Here is a 14729-nt window from a genome sequence, read left to right as displayed (position 1 = left end):
CGCATGCAATCCCATCACCAGAATAACGGCTGCACGTGGCGAGTGCACGGGTGGCCACCACTCAGCCCAGCTGGCCGCGCTAAGCACATCACCACCGTGACGCCCAATCAGACTCAACTGCTGGAACAGTCCCGGCATCGGCCCCCAACAACATTCTGGATCACAATTCAGAGTAGTGATTGCGATCAGAGCCACACGTGGCTGAATGTTTTTACAGGAGGACGCCACAGCTGGACTGACGCCACAGCTGGATCTGGCTGGACTGAGAGCATTTCCCACTGGACATTCTTACAACACCATTTTATTTGCGCTTTATTAAACTTCTATGGCTTTTTTCTGCTTATCTACTTTATGGGAGTGTTTCTTGTTCTTCTGACTGCGGTGATACTTCAAGCTACAACTATCAATGTGTAAATTAGTTTGGAAGTCGCCTTATCATTAAACATTTCACAAGCAAGCAGTCAGAGGCACCTAACCCGGAGGCCTCTTTTCTTCTCTGAGCCAAAGCTACCTTGGACTCAAACAAAATGGCACATGGAGGGGGGCTGGATCTCCAGCGCCCATTCCTAGGGAGCCTCCTGGGGAGCAGATATGGAGGGAGAAGCCCTGGGTTATGGCACTGTCGTACTAAAGAAAAGTCTATTTGGGTAATGTAAGCACCAGACTTAAGAGATTAAGCAAACCATGAAAAGAAACTACTAACCACAGCTTCTCCAAAACAGAACTAAACTCCCTTTAGTTTGAATTGGAAAAGCAGAAGTGATGATCAGGATACAAAAAAAAAAAAAAAAGAAAAAAAAGAAATGACACAGTATCTGAACACAGGAGAATAATCAAGGGCCACTGTCTCTTCCTGTGTCAGTGGGAGCCTCGCATCTAAGCTGGATTTAGAAGGTTGCTACTTTGGACTGAAAGGTATCCCCAACTCTAGTTTGTAAGCAAGTGGAGCAGAATGCTTCAATTATTTCAAGGTTTAGCGGTAAAGCTCTGCAACTCTCACAACCATTTTAATTGGTGTGAATTTTAAAGTGACTCAATCTGTTGGCTGGAGTATCTAACGGCTTAACCACGGGGTCACGTTGGAAAATTTTTCCAATTGCTTTTGTTTTTCCTACTGAAGATGCATTTGAACGTTCTTGTAGTTTGCAGTTGGCTGGTTCTGATGTTTGGTCCTGAGGAAGCCCAAGTATCCGTAGAGGAAGAATCTGAAACCTCAAGCCGCTCGAGTGCTGTCTGGGCAGATGGAGACCCCAACCCGAGGGCCACTGACGGGCTCAGCATGGGCGCAGGGCCGCCCGATGCAACAGGCCACGTATTTGCCGGTTACAAAACATCATAAGCACACACCCCCAGGTGTGCACACACGCTCTGTACACATCTGTCCCTATCAACACCAGCACACACCCCCAGGTGTGCACACACGCTCTGTACACGCTCACGTCTGTCCATGCCAACGACAGCATACACCCCGAGGTGTGCACACACGCTCTGTACACATCTGTCCCTGCCAATGCCAGCACACATCCCCAAGGTGTGCACACACATTCCATACGCGCTCACATCTGTCCCTGCCAACGCCGGCATACACCGCCAAGGTGTGCACACACGCTCTGTACACACTCACATCCCTCCCTGCCAATATGAGCACACATTCCCAGGGGTGCACACAGGCTCTGCACATACTCATGTCTGTCCCTGCAGCCTGAGTCAAACAGTCACAGAGAGGCAGAGGAGGAGGAAGAAGGATGCGATGGGCACTAAGGTCCTGGGCCAGTTCCCCTCCCTACCTCGGGAGAGACCCCTCATGTGATCCTGCCATCACTCACCCTTCCGCCTCCATCCTCCATCCTCCCACAGGGATCAGGAGGATGCCCACTGCACAGAGCTGTGATGAGCATGAACAGAAGATGGCAGGAGCTCACGCCAAGGTGCTGAGCACGGGGCCTACGGAGTGCTTCTTTCTGCTGTGGCTGACATCATCAAACAGAGACTGACACAGCTTCTGCAGAGAATGCCACTTGCTAAGAAACTGAAACGTGTGACCTAGGAGCCTGTGAAGGTCTAAGAACAAACCAACAAACCAAACGGTTTTGTTTGTTTCTCAAACACCATAGCCTGTTTTTTCTTTTTTTTCATGCTCTACCTTGGGTATCATTTAGTTTAATTTCAAAGTAAGTCCAATAATTACACAAAATCACAGGACTGAGCATGGAGCATTGTTTCACTTCATGTCCTCCAGCCTTTAGGACACATTAAGGAAAGACATGATTCCAGGATTCCCATTAGAAAGGCTGCCCTGAGGCACCTGCTGGGGCAGCCAAATTGCAGCTGTTGATGCTGCCCCCAAGCTGCTTGGATGAAGCAGAAGATTCCGGAGGTCTCCTTTCTTCTGCCCCTTGTCCAGGAGAGAAGGTGGGGGGAGAAAGGTGAGAGAAGATAGGAAGAAGGAGAGGGGAAGGAGGGAGAGAGGAGGGGAGAGGGAGGGAGAGAGGAGGGGGGAGGGAGGGATAGGGAGAGGGAGGGAGGAGGGGCATGTTCCATCCACCAAGGCAGCTACACTGCAGAGAGAATGGAGGGTGTGTTGCCTCTCAGGACAGCAAGTTCAAGCTGTTTATAATTGTTAGCATAAACAGTGACCAGCTGAGGACAGGGCTGTCATTGGAGTTGACGTTTTATTTTCATAGTTGATATTGGGGACCTGGACCTAAAGCAGCGTGCCTTGCCCTTTTGCCAGATGGGCCTATGCTTCTCTATACTTGAGTCTATTTGACTAAATACCTGATATTGACTAGGAATTATGACGTGTAGGATACCCCTTACCACAGTAACATCAAACTCATATTCTAAATGCAATTTATTCAGGGACTGGCTTCTAACTCTGGGTGGGAATGTTAAGCTCAGTCCAGTTCAATTCAGTAAGCATTTATCAAGAAACTCCTAGACCAAGAGCTGTGTTAGACACTGGGTATGGGGTGATGGGGATACGAAGATGTGGAATTAGAACTCGAGAAGCTCAAATGTTTCCATTTAATTCCCTAATGCAATTACTAAGCTTCAACCTGATGGCTGTAATGTCTAAATTCACTTTTTCTTTATTCCAGTTCTACATAACAAAGCACAAATAATCACAGAGGAATGATTCTGTGTTGGACTATTCAGTGGACAGAGAAGAGCATTCTGACCGGCGTGAGACACTGTCTTCCTTCCCAGGGAGCCCGTGAGGTGGCTGCACAGAGCACAGGCGTGAAGATTCAGGAACACGAGCATCAGGTGATGGGAGGGGCACGGAGGCAGCACCAGAAAGATGCCTGCCGAGGGGCCGCTGCAGCCAGGCCGGCCGGGAAGGTCACGGGAGTGGGCGCAGGCATCTCCCTCCAGCCGCACTTGGTTTTCATGAGGACGCGTGCACGGAAGGGGATGACACCGAAATGCTGTGGCGCTGAGGGGAGGAAGGGAGGGACACAGGGCCGACGGCTGGCCCCCACCCCTTCCGTCCCTGCCCCTATGAACGCTGCCAAAATCAGCCCCAACGGGGAGAAATGAGGTGGGTGAAAGAGGTGGACAGACGTGGCTTCCATGGAATTCACAGATTCCAGTCATTAAAAATCCCTTCTGAGTTTTCACCTGGAAAACTTTGCCAATGTACTTAGGGACAAGAGGCGGAAGATGAAGCCAACACAATTGGGCTCAAACTGCCACCCTTCTCCTTCTCTCTTCATCCACCACCCTCCCTGGGCCCCTGAGTGTGAGAACCAGGAGCTGCACAGCCCAAGGGTGCAGCCCCTGACCAGAGGAGGGAGCCGCACGGCGGGGCCCCCAGCACGTGGATGGCAGGATCTGTGCTATGTCAGTCCCAGGGCCCCAAGCAGAGAAGGCCTGGGGCTCCCAGCTGAAGTTTTGCTGTCTACTCTCTCACCAAAGTCGAGAAGGACTGAGTGGGACCAACGCTGCACCTGGCGGCTCCTCAGTGGCTGCCGATGTGGTCCTCACGCTGCAGGTGAGACCCTCTAGGGAAGCCCAGACAGTGGCGAGAATGACAGCCACGAGTGCTCCAGTTGCCCCAAAACTCCAGCATAGCCTGAGGAAGGCAGCGCCCGCTCAGATCCCCGTGCAGGCTTGTGTGGCACACTGGTGAGGCACACAGCACCAGAACATGGCACTTTAAGTGGCTTTGTGGGGTGTAGGAACACAAAGTGTGGTCTGGAGTGGCTCAGAAGTCACTCCCACCAGCCTGTGGGACCCGGACGGCCCCTTTGGACGTGGCTGTAGTCTCTCCAGGGCGGGCTCCAAAGTCCCAAGGATGAGGTGAGCGTCGGTCTTGCTCTGAGGAAGGCCCCTGACAAGTATCCTGAACATGCAGGTACACAGCTGGCTGACTCATCTGAAGGGACCTGCAGAGCTACGAGCTAGGGACAGCTAGAGAAAACTGCGTGAACCTTTGTGACTACTCACAGGTAGGTAGTACTGCCTGAGACACAAAGGTAAAGAATTAACCTGAAACTGCATATTATAAAACTTATTTTTAAATGATGGCGCTTAATTGAAAAGACTCCCAAAGAATACTGCATTAGAAAGCGACAGAGTGAAACCGTGAGGCTGACCACAGGAGTCCCTGGAAATTTCACCAAATGTTGTGTCAAAACTGGGAAACAGAAGAACTGCACCTGATGAAACATTCCATTAATCACTCGAGTCCTCCCCACATGCGAAGCTATGTAAAAAGTGTTCCCAGAAGGTAAAGTGAGCAGGAGGGCTGTGAACACACAAAGAGAGAGCCACTTCGTCCACGGACCACAACAAAAGAAACGCTAATGAGTGCCGACGACACGCTGGAGTCCAGGGCTCTGGGCGCAGCTGGGACGGGGACACTCAGGGTCCCACTGTCCAGATGGGAAACCAGGGTGGAAACACCAGGGAGCCTGTCCCAGGGTGCAGAGCTAGTGAACAGTGGTTCATACTGCGACAATCCCAGCTGCCAGGCTCTGGGGCTCCTCGGGACAGAATCCTGTTGACTTCACTCTGGGGTGCGAGAGGCGGCAGCATCCCCCAAAGGCACCTGGAGAAGTGGTGTTACCTTCCATCCCCTGTCCCCGGCGTTACCCTCCATGCCCCTGTCCCCGGCCTTACCCTCCGTCCCCCTGTCCCTGGTGTTACCCTACTTCCTCTGTCCCCAGTGTTGCTCACCATCCTCCTCACCTCCAGGCCCCTCTCCCTGTCCTCCCTCGTTTTCCTGTTCAGCCAGAGCACATCACATGTCTCTTCCCTTTTCAAGAGGCTCAGCTGCACCCAGAGGCATTCCAGCCTACTCGGGATGGGGCATACACCCTGGGATGGGGCACAGCACAGGGCCGGAAGGGCCTGAGACCCTCTCACTGTCGCCCAGGAAGAATGGGACAGCCCACGGTCATGCTCATTGTCAGGCAGGATGGAAACTTCTGTGTCCGAAATGTTATTTTCACTGGAACTGTTCGGACCATTCGTGAACGAATCAGTTAAATACCAGCAAGTGCCACTCCCACTTATTCTCTGGCTAGTTTTCCACCCACCAGCAACCACACTCCTAGGAATTATCCCTAACGCAGAATCAGCGCCTTGTGCCTTTAGGAAAACCTCTTTCTCTCCAGCTTTGTCCTCCTTCCACAAAAGGTGCCTCTGACTGCCTCACTCGCTGTACCAGGATTTCACTCGGCTATGGAGGAAAATCTGCGTGGGGCTCAGAGGTGGGTGGTCCCTGCATGGGCAGCAGGTCGGTGACATCCTCCGAGGAGCCTGGCCCAGGCCTGCCTCACACGCCAGGACTCTGCCTTCTGGCCCTCGGGCCCCCGAAGCTGCTTTCCCTCCAGGTGTCATGCCCCGGGCAAGAAGGCCGGACAAGGGCCCAGGGCTGCTGTGGGTCAGGAAAGCCTCCTGACACCTCCCACTCCAGGACCCCCCATCAGCATCCCAGCATCTGGACCTGTGTCACCAGCCGCTCCGCCGTACAAGAGAATTGGATTTTCAGCTGGGTGTGCTGCTTCCCTAAACAAAGTAGGGTGTTGTTACTCAGGAAAAAGAAAAAATTGGCATCTTCTTGGCAACCCCGCGACATCCAGCCACCGGTTCTCACCATCCCAGAGATGTCCATCCAGGGCAGATAGTGTCTTCAACCAAGCGCCACTGACCCAGAAGTGCAGTAATTAGTACACTTTCACCAGAATCACCCACTCCTTCACCTTTACACCCAAGAAAAACATGTTTGCCAGGCAAATTAGATGTCCAGGAGGTGTAAGGAAACCCCAAACCTGCTTTAAGCCTCAGACTTTTGAGACCGTTGAGGGCTGTGCGCACAAGAGCAAGGCTGCACCCGAAAGCTCTGCTCCTGCCGGACATCATGGACAGACCACACGGCTCAGCCACATGGACCCTTCCAGGACTTCACGAGAGGGACTTCCGTGGTACATGCAATGATGTGCACTTCGTTCAGCCTCGAACAGACCACGCCCTCGTTACAGGGTCGGTGGTCCACCTCCTGCCATCAGCCCCCCACCTCACCGAGGGTCTGTGTCTGCATCTGAAAGAACTTTGCTGTTTTACCTGGGTACCAAAATGCGGCATCGCAATGTTTAAAGGTCTTTAAATATCAACACTCCGGGTGCAGTCCTTGTCACTTTAATGCGGTCACTCGATGCAGGCCTCACTCACAACTCTGAGGTAGCTCATACCTTCCCTACCTAACCAAGGAAGAAACGAAGGCATGGAAGGTGCAGCTCCTAAGGAGCAGATTAGGATTCAAACCAGTGAACTTCGTCACATGCTGACCTACCTCTCAGTCTGAGATAACGTTGAAAATTAACCAGGTAGAACAGCGTTCCATAAATCAGCTGAAAATGGTCCTTGTGGATGGGCCTGTGGTTACTCCCTGAAGAACAAGACCATTAGCCCAAAAATCCACCTGTGTCACACTCAAATGTTTACATATACAACTATTTTTAAAATAACCCAATCAAGCATGTTCACAGCCATTTAGAGCCATATAGATTGTCTGCTTCGCTGACAATCAACCCAAGACCTCTGTCGGCAAAGGCCACGGTGCCGGGTCCAGAGAAGGCGGGACAGAGACACAAGCAGACACAAGCAGGAACCTTTCCATCCCTGGGAGCCTCGCTCTGATCGGTCCGTGAGGACACGGTACAGACCGTGGGGCACAGGCAGACGGCAGGCCAGGAGAAGGGGCTGCATTGCCGGGAGGCAGTGCTTTGAGCTCTAATGGATGGAACACTGCTAACCAGTGAAGGTGGAGAGAGGGCACACGTCTGAGAGCATGTAGAGGCAGCAAAGCACAGCCAGCCTCGGGGAACCAGAAGCCACAGGGACATCAGGTTGGGTGCTGCTGTCTGCCGGCCACTGGCTGGGGGACTGTACTGGGCCTGGAGGGACATCCCTGACACTCCCCACCAGATGCCAGGGGCACCCCCAGCCCCAGGTGAGAACCACAGATCCCATGGTGAATGACGCCAGCCTGTGGGAAGTGGGGCTGGGACAGCTCTGTACAGCTTAATAGGAAAGTTGGGTTCTATTTTGTGGGGTTTTGGTCACGCCGATGGCTACTCATGGCTGTCCGTCAGGAAGTGATTTGAGGATAGACTAGAGAAGGGGCTGCCAAGACCAGTGGAGCATTCGCTGTCTGGGTCCAAGGAAAAGGAAATAAAGGCTGGCGACGTGACAGTGGGGGGGAGCACAGAGCAAAGGAACTGGTGGAGACACAGGCCTGGCCCCGCACAGGGCTTTGAGCAGCTACCCGGGGGTCGTCCTATTAATTCTCCTCATGGCCCCAAGAGGCGGCTGTGAGGATCCATCTCCTGAGGACAGAACTGCTCCAGAGCCACACAGCGAGGATCCACAGAACCAAGATCCGGGCCAGCTCCAAAGCGGGTGAACTTGACCCCTCAGCCATGGTCCTAAGACAGGGATCGGAGCCCCCTGGACACACAGACACAGGAACTGCAGGAAGGGGAAACGGATGCCCCGGACCAGTGGCGGGACCCAGGGTTTCAGCCCTCCAGGGCCACTGGGACCAGCCACTGCACAGGAGGACACACGGTGCTTTAACCCGCGCTGGGGGAAGGAGCCCACACTCTCAGGGTGGAGACCGCAGCTTGATCGGGCCAGCCTCCCTGCTGGGCACAGCCTGAGACACACAGGATGCTGAGGTGCCCCAACGTTGGGGTGCTCAGAGCCACTCAGCTGAGATCGTGGTGCTTTCTGTAACCACCCTCGTTTCTTCACGGTATAGATCTGGACTCCATCCTTTGCAATGTGTGAGGTTCTAGGAAGAGGCTGGCCAGCTGGGGAAGTGTCCTGGGCTCTGTCCCAGTGATGACGAACTTGGCTCCCCACAAGGGCGGCCTGTTCACCACAGTGACCCCCGGGGACCACGCCTGCACCCACCTTGCTGAAGATAATTCACTTCTCATCCGTGAAAGAATAAAGCTAGACTAACTCAATTTCACACTCACTTCCAACTTTAACAACTTGTGTTAGGAAATCAAAGACAAGGACTCTGACCACGTCACAAACCCAGGAAGCAAAATCCGAGACTAACGGAATGATGCCACCTTCGCAGTTCCGAGCTTTACTAGTTGTTTTTCTTTTCTGGTCTGTTTTTCTCTTTTGGTTTAAATAATTAAAGACCCTCGTTGACAAGAAAAAAAATTCTCTATGAAACTAAAAAAAGTGGTTCTAATTAAACATTTAAACATTCTTCCATATGCTTTATAAACAGTTGAAATTACAGCTCTACTTAGTGTTAAGTACTTTAACCAAATGAAAGGTTAATTATACAGACTGGCAATTATAAAAAATAAGGCTACATATTCGTGGCATCATGAATAATTAATAAGAACCGTTTGATTTCATTCAGACCAGGGATTCTGTGCTAATAGGCTCTTAGCTGTCTTGAAATAATGGTGAAATTTTAAAATTACTTTTGTACTTAAACACGTCCCCAAAGTGAAGCACAGCGGTTAACATCCATCATGGTGCCCAGCAGAGCGACCCGCCCTACTATGGCCGACACCCTGATTCCTGAGGGCTGCATCCCGGGGCTGTACTCGTGCAGAGAACGTTCAGGAAACAGACCAGGTGGCAGGAGGGGGTCTTGTCCTCAAGGAACCTCATGAGTCTTGCTAGGGGGACAAACAGCGAGAGAATGAAACCGGCAGCCACGGAATCTGGACAGCGATGCCCAGGCCCCGCCATGCATAACCCCTGGCTGGCACCTCCCTGAGACCCGTCTGGCACAGGCAGCGGCAGGGTCCGGCCCTTGGAGCGCAGGGATGGCAGAGCAGGGCCATCAAAGCGGGTGGCATGCCGACAGCGGCTTCTCCACAAGAGCTCCTGGCTCTCAGGGAGCTGAGGGCTCCTCAATGGGAAATTCTGGCTGAGCTCCAGGGGAAAGCGGGTGGGAGGCCTGTCTCCTCTGCCCCCATCTCCTCTGCCCCAACCCTGGAAGAGGGTCAGATATCAACGCTAACTCTTGTGCTGACTCTATTAAATCAAACAATTCAGAAAACAAACTTGCTTTAAGTATTAATTTCCTAAAAAGAACTAACATGAATTCAAATAATTCACATAATTAAAATGATTTTAATTGTTAATTTAATTAAAACATCTCCGTTTTCACAGCATCATGTACCTTGGTACTTTCTCCTTATTGCATTTCCCATCTTCCAGGGCAGGTTTCCTTCCACCCAGGGCAGCAGCGACTCTGGTGTCTCGGGTATTCCCAGGCTTCCGTCAGCCCCTGGGGGGCTTACAGTTCTGCAGCGGTCTCCATCCTCATTAATCTGCATAAGAACATCCGTCCGCAGGGATGTCCTGTGGCCCCGTGGCCACATCTGACGTGCAGCTAAACGCTGGGCGTGTCGCCTGGTGACAGCAGATGACACAACTGTGGGCAAGGTAGCACCTCTGGGCGCCGACACTCTCGATGAGTTTTTTACAAGACCATTCTTTAATGGGTGAACCCTGACAGGAAACACTAAAGATTGTTTTTAACTATTTTTATATCGAGACAAATCTTTGTCAAACGTTCACTCAATGCTAAATGTCACTTCTCCAGCCAACCCCTTTAAGAATACCTAAAACTTAAGACTGGAATGACGCTTTCAAACACATACTCTACTCATGCATTCCCGGGAGCAGAGAGCAGCTTAATGTTTTCACGCTACACAGGCATGAAGTTTGGCGAAGGCATTTTAATATTTTTACCTGAATATTTTAATAAAATCAAAAGATCATTTTCACTCTAATACTCTACTTAGAATCTAATTTTCCATTAAATAAACAGTCAATGTTCAGTAACCCACATGCCGATAAACTTTTGAAAACTTTAGAAAGTATTAAGTATAATCAAAGATTACTTTTAATTTTCGAGCTGGTAAGAGCCTGTGTCAGGGAACAGAGTTGAGATTGAAGAGATAAAAGCACGATGATTTTCTTAAAGAAAAGCGAAATTCGTAAAAGAGACCAGGTGATTATATAAAGAAACACAGAATCCGTTTTCAGAAATGGCAAACATTGACCACAGAACACCAGTGTTGCCCGTGATGAGAGAAACAGTTAAAAGGAAGAATTCACGGTGGCCCAGCATAGATCAGGTGTGGGAGGACAGAGACGTGATGAAATGATCCTCCTTCTAACTTCCCAGAAAGGCACAAATGGCCAGCACTGTAACTGAAGACCACGCAGGCACCAGTGTGAACTCAGACTCCATGGCCAGCACCGTAACTGGAGACCACATGGGCAATGGTGTGAACTCAGACCCCACGGCCCGCACCGTAACTGGAGACCACACGGACACCAGTGTGAACTTAGACCCGACGGCACGTGCCTGGGCTGCTCCAGCCACCACCAGAACCTGTTCTGCAGCTGAACTGGAAGCTGATTCTGGAAGGAACTGAGGAGCATGAGGACGAGATCCTTCTACCTCAACAGGGATCAATTTTTTAATGATTTCTTTCTTTTAGAAAACTGTTAATAAAATACTTTGTTCTAAAATGACCAGGATTTCAGCAGCCTCTACATTCCTTCATGTCAATCAAAGCTTAGGCACGTGGGTTACTTCACTGTTCGTGACACCCTTTTGAAATAAAACCCGGGGCCGCCTGTGTACCCAAGAGCCTGGGCACTGAACATTCAGACAAAACGTCCAGGGCGAGAATGTTCACGTCCCAGCGGTGCGGTAGAGTGGATGGGGGGAGTTCGAGCCACAGGTGGCCACGCCTCCCCTGCCTCCGGCCAGTGCCCACTGCTCACGCACTCCTTCCTCGGCCCATCCTGAGCCACGGGGCCCTCGCGTAACCAAGGCCGCTGCGGTACCTCCAAGAACAAACTGGTTACAGGTGGACTGCTCTCTACTCAACGTACAAAGGTTGTTTTTAAAACTGCTCGTCTCTGGAACTTATCCCAGTAACAGGCTAGATTAAGAAAACTGACTAAAAACAGTAGGAAGAAAAACTCACTCTACCCGTTGAGGCAAGAGAAATACACACAGCCTCTGAAATAACTGCAGAGGAGTTTTCCTGGGTTAGGTACGCGGTGGGGTGACCCTACCCCATAGCGGGGCGATGGCACATGGTGGGAACCAAGGAACATCTCCGAGTAAATGTAGGAAAATGCACTCAACTCCCAAACAGAGAGAGAAACTGCTTTTTTCCTTAAAAGCTTCTCTCTTTTATTCTCAGAAAGACTCTCTTTGGTGTCTTGACTGCTGAAGGGACAAGCCTGTCATCCCCAGAAAGCAGCCCTGGACAGTCTCCAGATCCTATGGCCCTCAGGCCCACCTTGCCTACTGATGATCCCACATTACGAAACCTAATCATCAGAAGAAGCCTCCCAGTCCGCAGCTCACCAGTGACATTTTATTCAGGGAAATGCTAATAAAAACCTGGGGCTCTGTGTAAACGCTGTCCCCTAGGTACTGAGGCTCCACACAGATGGCACACAGGGAGACAGGCCTCACCCCTTCCTGGTGCCCCATGTCTCTCCTCACATTTTATTAGCTGAGTTTTGTGGCGGTTTGTTACTTTTAACCTGACTGTCCAAGGCAGCTGCACTAAACTAATTGTCCAGGGCAGATCCACTCATAATGACCATCAGCTCAGAGTTGGAAGTAGCACTGGAGAATGAGGTGGTGTCAGGGCACTATGCTTCCCTGCCCTCTTTTCCAGGGATGCCAAGTAAGTTTCTGCCATGGCTGATGATGTCAGCACTACACTAACATCAGTTCAACGGCAGGCCACCAATTAATACTTAACGAACAATGCCCTTAAGAGCAAAACCCCATCTCTGCCAAAAATACAAAAAATTAGCTGGACGTGGTGGTGAGCGCCTATAATCTCAGCTACTGGGGGACTGAGGCAGGAGAATTGTTTGAACCCAGGAGCCAGAGTTTGCAGTGAGCCGAGATTGCACCATTGCACTCCAGCCTGGGCAACAAGAGTGAGACTCCATCTCAAAAAAAAAAAAAAAAAAAAAAAAGAAAAGAAAAGAAAGAAAGAAAGAAACGATTCTCATGACCCTGTCAACATCTTCAGTTTTTCCCAAGGATAGTGTAAAATTATCACACACAACGTAAACCCAATTAGATCAACGTTCTCTCCTCACCAATCCATACCTAAATCCATATTTCAAAATGGTCCCCAATTTTTCACAATTTAAGAAGACTGAGAGGAATAACCATGAACAAGCAAGGTTTACACAGACGTTAGTCTTCCCAACTCTCGCTCAGGAGCTCACCCCAAACTCCTCCTGTGGAATCAGCCCGGATAACAGTTCCTGGTGGCCGCACAAGAACAGAGGGTCCCACGAACCCACGACAGACCCCACCATTCAGCCCCAGGCAGAGGAGGGAGGTGGACGGTCACGAAAGACAGAAAAGCAGGGAACTGTGACTCTTCTGAGTTAATGCAGGTGATTGGGCCAAAAAACAAGGCACATCCACCTGTGAATGGGGTGAGCTCCCAGCTGGCTGTGCAGAGGCTGTAGATATGAAGGAACTCACTTCCCTGCACACTGAAGTGCATGAGCATCTCCACATCGACCGCACCTGGGCTCTGCTCGCCCCTCACAAACTAAGATGACAGTGGCTGCTTCTGGACAGAATGTCAAGGACAGATGGACAGACATCCTGGACAGACACTGTACAGAGACCAGGGGCTGGGAAGGGGGAAGCGGCACAGCCTTGGGGCCAGCAGGGGCGAGGCCAGGAAGCCTCAGTGAAGGCCTGCATCTCCTCATCCAACAGAAGCAGGAGGGGCCACCCAGTGAGGGCTGCAGCTGCGGTGAAGTGGCCAGTGGGACATAGCAGGAGGCCGTGGCCAGCCTTACCCCCAGCCCAGGAGGAGGGGCCCAGCTGCGGGCACTGCCCCGGGAGCCAGAATCCTGAGCCCCCAGGGAAGGTGGGAAATTGCCCCTGGGCACTGGGTGCTCAGGCTGGAGGTGGTGAGACCTCGAGGCCCTGCAGTCGGGGAGGTGAGGGCAGAGATGGCCAAACTGCAGCTCAGTGAAGGGCTTTGTCAGGAAAGGCCCTCAGAGGCTGCCTCACCAGCCAGGGGGAGGTTACTTCCAGCCGAGAGGTTCAACAGGGCCCTCGGTGGTGATGCTTAACCTTGTCCTCTGACAGAGGACCATCGAGACAGAGTCACTCAAACCTCTGCCAAGCTCTGCACCCAAATGAAGCTGTTATCACAGACGCTGAGGCAGGTAGTGCTCATCTCAACTCTGTACAAGTGGTTTATTTAGCCAGTTCTCCAAATTCTTAATGACAAACCACACTAAACGTGTGTTTTCAGTATCACCTATGCTCATAGCTATGTATAAAATAACTATCACAAGGAAAACTAGGTGGTGAACCCAGGAGGAGGAAATCCCCACGACGAGTCGAGAGAACACCAACGGACCGTTGGCTCTTCCCGGCTGAACCCAAGAGCACTTGGCTGGGCTCACTTCCGTTCTAATTTCCAGATTTATTTTTACTTTCCCACATTTTCATTATGAAAATGTTCAAACATATTTAAAAAGTGGAAGAACAGTACAACGAGTGGTCAAGTTTTCTCCACGTGGAGCTCCAACAACTGCTAACATTTCGTTAGATTTGCTTTCTCACTCTCTCTGTAGATCAGACAGAGAGACAGATTTGTTTCTTCTCTGGAGCCACTTGAAGGTGAGAGGTTCCTGCTGCCTCACCGAGTCCTCAGGCACACGTTCCCTAGGAATAAAGGCCCCTCTGCAGCCGCAGTACCATCATCGGCAGACAAGAATGATTTCAGAGCATCGTTGTCCAGGTTATGTTCAGGTAGCACAATCGTTCCGAAAACGTCTTTTCTATCCGGGCCACACACTGTGCTGAGTGACTCTCCTTCCCCGTCTTAGTCAGGGACAGCCTCGCACCCCTTTTATCTGTGATCTTCACTTTTCGAGAAGATCATTGCATTGTCCTGCAGAATATCCCCTACCCCAGAGGCATCTGTTTCTAGGGCCATCATGAAATTCCCTACTATGCACCTCCATTCCCTGTAAACAGGAAGTTTCAGTCTCGAGGCGCGATCACCTTCTGTCAAATGCTTCTCGGCAGCTTCCGGGTGAGGCTGCTGCTTCACGAGGGGCGCGAGCTCCTACTCCTGGTCACTGACGGCACGGCCGCGACCAGCACCACACCCCGAATCAGAAACGTCTGGAGGGGCCGCGGG

This window comes from Macaca nemestrina, unplaced genomic scaffold (genome assembly GCF_043159975.1).
Source record: "Macaca nemestrina isolate mMacNem1 unplaced genomic scaffold, mMacNem.hap1 Scaffold_89, whole genome shotgun sequence".
Taxonomy (NCBI): domain Eukaryota; kingdom Metazoa; phylum Chordata; class Mammalia; order Primates; family Cercopithecidae; genus Macaca; species Macaca nemestrina.
This window is presented reverse-complemented; position numbering follows the sequence as displayed.